General features: G+C 40.3%; 1 pseudogene; it reads left to right on the forward strand.

The window, feature by feature from the left end:
• The first annotated feature begins 721 nt into the window (after positions 1–721).
• LOC150048473 (zinc finger protein 397 pseudogene) lies at positions 722–2,315 on the forward strand (annotated as a pseudogene).
• Positions 2,316–5,147: the final 2,832 nt, after the last annotated feature.

The following is a 5,147-nucleotide window of genomic DNA, read 5'->3' on the forward strand; positions in this document are numbered from 1 at the left end:
CTCAATTTGATGCAGCATCTGAGTATGTGGATATTTTATGAATGTGAGAGAAAATATTGCATATGAAGTGAATTGATAGAATTTTTGGAGCAAATGTAGATCAGAATATTGGGATGGTCTTATTGATTTATGACACATAAATCCTTAACTATCACACACCCATGAATGAATGTGCAAAAAAAAGTGAGTCACTCAAAAATCTTGCTGAGAATTTTTTTTCAACATTTTTGGCTCTTTTTCTGTGTGTGTGTGTGTGCGTGTGTGTGTGTGTGTGTGTTTCTATAGGTTTTTGTAGGTTGTGAAACAGTGTGTGTTGTTCACTCTTGGCTGGTCTCTAACTCCCATTCACAACTCTGATTCTGAATACTGGGATTGTAGACATGTCTCAGCATGCATGGTCTTGGCCATTATTTCTTAAATATTTTTGTCCCTTTCACTTGTTCTAGAACTATAGAGACACATGTGTTTGATTCTATGATAGTGGTATATAGGTCCACAGATGGTTCTCTCCCCCTTCCTCTCTCTTTTTCTCCTCACCATATAACACTGAGGACCAATGTGATGTAACTATAGAAAATTAACTTTTCCCTTTGTGGTTTGCCACTCTGAGTTGGCTGTTGATGTTCTGGCATCTCCTGGGCTTCGCGGAAAGATTACTCAGTTCTCCAGCACGCACAGAGCTGCTTGCCCTGAGCTTTTGGTTAAGCTGCTTCAGCCCAGAATGGTTGTGGAATCCAGAGCAACTTCAACTCAGGATCATCTGGAGCAAGGCTTACTACTGGTAAAAGTAGAAGATGGCTTTTCTGGAGTCATACATTTAAACAGAATGGAAGCACTCAGGCCTGCCAAGAACTGTTTTGCCAGCAGCTCAAGAAGTTTTGCTACCATGAGTCACCGGGGCCTTGGGAGGCTTTGGGCTGACTCTAAGAGCTTTGCCAAGGGTGGCAAATGCCAGAGTTGCACACCAAGGAGCAGATCCTCGACCTGCTGGTGCTAGAGCAGTTCTTGAGCATTCTGCTCAAGGAGCTGCAGATATGGTTCAGCAACATAGTCCAAGAAGAGGTGAGGAAGCTGTGACCCTCCTGGAGGATCTGGAGAAAGAGTTTGATGATCCAGGACAACAGATCCCAACCAATCCACAGGAACCAGTGGTGCCGTGGAAGGATTTGACCCATCTAAGAACATCCAAGGAATTAGCTAACATCTAGCGGCAGCCTCTGAAGACACAATTGAAGTCCTGGAAACCTTCTATTCCTCTAAAAGTGTTACCATTGTAGATTGTGAGAACAATTAAACAGCAAATAATATAATTTCAGAGGTAAAAAAATCACAGGAAGTCTGTCAGGAAACTTCACTTGGTGGAGTCGATGCACAGGAGAACAATTTAGAGTGGCAGCAAGGAAGTGTTACCTGGGAGAAGTTAAGATTCCCTCCCCGTGGGGACAGCTGCAGGCAAGTGATCTTCACACACAAATCTTTAGCAAAGAAAGACCGTGATGATGAGCCTCAGAGATGCTTGATTCTAAGTACCAACTCTGTAACCTGTCAGAAGTAAGACCTCGTAGATGTGATCTCAGGGGGCATAGCTTCAAGCAGCATTATCACTCAACACCAGAGAATCCCTACTGGAGAGAAAAGCCCTATAAGAATAACCAGTGAGGGAAGGCCTTCAGTTTGAGGTCATGTCTTATTATTCACCAGCAAATTCATAGTGGTGAGAAATTACATGAATGCAGTGAATGTGGGAAAACCTTCAATCAGAGCTCAGCTCTCATTAGACATCGGAAAATTCATACTGGTGAAAAAGCTTGTAAATGTAATGAGTGTGGCAAAACATTCAATCAAAGTTCATACCTCATTATACATCAAAGAATTCACACTGGTGAGAAGCCCTATGCGTGTAAGGAGTACAGGAAAACCTTAAGTCAGAGCTCAAAGTTTATTAGATATCAGCGAATTCATACAGGAGACTCTATGAATGTAACAAATGTGTGAAAGCTTTCAGGCAGTTCTCAGAGCTGATTACCAATCAGAGAATATACAGTGGAGAGAAGCCCTATGAATGCAATGAATGTGAGAAAGCCTTCAGTCTTAGCTCAAACCTCATCAGGCATCAGAGAATTCACAATGGAGAAGAACTTTACCAGTGTAACGAATGTGGCAAATCCTTCAAAAGGAGCTCAGCCCTCATTCTGCATCAGAGAATCCATTCTGGGGATGAAGCTTTATATATATATATCGAATGTGGGAAGTCGTTCAGGCACAGATCAGTTCTCCTGCGCCATCAGAGAGTCCATACTATAAATAATTTGTGAATATGATGTTCGTTTAAATACTTCAAATTTTTCTCTGTTAGAGCAGGTGACTTCGGAGCAAGAGTTTAAGGTTGTAAACTACAACCTTGTCTTTAGTCCATCTAACTTTGTGTATCACATCTCCATGCTATTACAAATCATCTCTTGAATACTTTTCTTGTGACTTATCAAGATAACATGGGAGACCCTACTCCCAGCTTCCCCCTTCATTGTTGGAATATTCAGGATTTAGATAAAAAGGGGGCATGGAATATCAAAACTTCATTTTTTTGAGAATGCTGTGAAAGGGCATGAGGCTCTAGACTGTGTCACTTCATCTGATAGCCTAGTGTGCCTGGTTTGAGAGATAATGTGGACAGCAGGAGGGACATAACAGTGACAGGAAACAAAAAATACTGAGAAATAGTTTCATCAAGTTTTTAAATTATATTTTTATTGTAATTAAGAGAACGGTTACATTATATTCACCAGACAGAAGGTGCATTTTTACTTGGTTTCATCAAGGTTGATGAGCACTGGGAAAATTGGAAATCAGTTACAAGAAGAAAGAATACAAATTAATTTGTCCAATGATTGTTTTTTCAGCGGGGGGGGGGGACTTCTGGACTTGGAACTAAGCACCTGGATGCTGTCCCTGAGCTCTTTTGCTTAAAGCTACCCCTCTACCAGTTGAGCCACGACTTTACTTTCATCATTTTTAGTAGTTAATTGAAGATTAAGAATCTCCCCGATTTTCCTTCCTGGACTGGTTTTGAACCATGACCCTCAGATCTCTCAGCCTCCTGAGTAGCTAGGATAACAGACATGAGCCACTACTGCATGGCTTCAGTGATTCTTTTTACAAATACCTGCTTTCCCTCAAAGACTAAGGATACAATGGAAAACAAGATCTGATTCTACAGTCAGTGCTTTGTTACTTAGGATATTCTTTAAGCACTTTCCTTATTTCCTTACCCAAGAAGTTAGATAAAATTGCTCAAAGGAGATAGGCCAAAAGAGTGTTCCCATTGGAGGAATAATCTAAGGCCCAGAAATAAAGGGTTGTGTCTATAACAAACATGGATATATCTCCCTGACAGCCAATATATGGGGCAGGATGTAGCTGGACAACAGCTACCTGCGCAGGAAGCTGAGATCTCAGGATCAAGGTGAGAAGCCAGACTGGGTAAGAAAGTACATGAGACACTTATTTCCAATTAACCACCCAGAAACGTGGAAGTGGCATTGTAGCTCAAAGTGGTAGAGGAGTAGTCTTGAGCAACAAAGCAACAGTGCCCAGGCCCTGAGTTCAAACACCACAACCAATCCCCCACCCAAAACAAGCAGGAAGCCTAAATGTCTTGCATGTGGTGAGAATGTGAAAGAAGGAAATTTAGTGCTATTTGGAAAATATGACAAAAGGTAATAAAATGCATGCTGAGAGCTACTCAGCTTACGTTCCTCCTTTTCCACAGGGAAATACTCAAACTGCAATGAGTAAGGTATTAATGTAGGAATTTCTATGTTGCAAAAGGAAAGTACTATCAAGAGGTCTTAGATTAGTGTATTGTATATATGCATTAGATACTTCACAGGAGTCCATATTTTCTGGATAAGGAAATAAGGATAATGGTCATAGCTAAAAGGTACTGAGTTCAGAGTTTGAATTCATCAGCCAACATTGGAGCCACTTTATATTGTCTCCCTGTGAAAAGTTCCCAATAGAAAACCTTGTATGTCAAGCTCATAATCATGGAAGAGTAAGTGCCAATGGAAAATACATGTAATATATATGTTCAACCACATAAGCAACATTTGAGATGGTTTGTGTTTTCTTACAAAACTGATAATCAGGGAAATTGGGACTGTCCAACTCCTGGAGGAATGTGGATAGGTGAAATCTCTGGCAATCAATACCAGAAGCCTTCAGCTTTGACTTTGACATTCCACCTTGAAGTATACTTTGAAAACCATCATGAAAGTCCAGTCTCAAAAGCTGTTAAAACATATTGACCAATGTTAAATGAAGCATCCATGATGTCTTACTAAATAAATAAAAATATTACAAGACAAGATGCTAAAAAAAAGAGAACATTATTATTTCCTCTCCTCTTCTCAAGAGTCCCCCATCTCCTGCAAGTACCAAGTACCATTTTTCTTTTTGTCGGTCATGGGGCTTAAACTCAGAGCCTGAATGCTATCCTCAAGCTTTTTTGTTCTACTAGTTTTCGGGTGGTTAATTGGAGATGAGAGTCTTACAAACTTTCCTGCCTGGGATGGCTTCAAAACACAATCCTCGCATCTCAACTTCCTGAGTCACTAGTATTATAGACTAAAGTTATGGGTGCCTGGCACACACACACACACACACACACACACACACACACACACACACTTAACTTTCACTACGTGACTTTTTTTTTTTTTCTAACTGGAGCATTTGTTTTCTGGCTTCTGATTCTCTGACAGAGATTTGCCCAGAAAACAGACCAAATATTTTTTAGCTGAATGAATAAACAAATGACAGGGTAGACAAACGGACTTTCAGTTCCCAAAATGGCAGCCTGAGTGATACTTCAGCCATGGAGATGAAACAGGAAGACTTCATGCTGCCTCAGGAATGATTTCACCCTCTGTTTTTCCAAAGCCTCTGTCAAAGGCAGGGACCTTTCCTCTATAATTAGTCATTCTGTGAGATTTTTTTTACTTCTGTCAATTTTTAAAATTTGTTTTCCCCATTCAGTCCTCCTCCCCAGTAATGAAATTTGATGTGGTAATGTTATTACAATAGGAAGAACACCAAAATAATTTAACAATAAGGGTTTCTTTTAACACAGGACTATGCTTTGTTTT

The sequence above is a fragment of the Megascapheus bottae genome, chromosome 22 (genome assembly GCF_031878675.1).
Source record: "Megascapheus bottae isolate mThoBot1 chromosome 22, mThoBot2.hap1, whole genome shotgun sequence".
Taxonomy (NCBI): domain Eukaryota; kingdom Metazoa; phylum Chordata; class Mammalia; order Rodentia; family Geomyidae; genus Megascapheus; species Megascapheus bottae.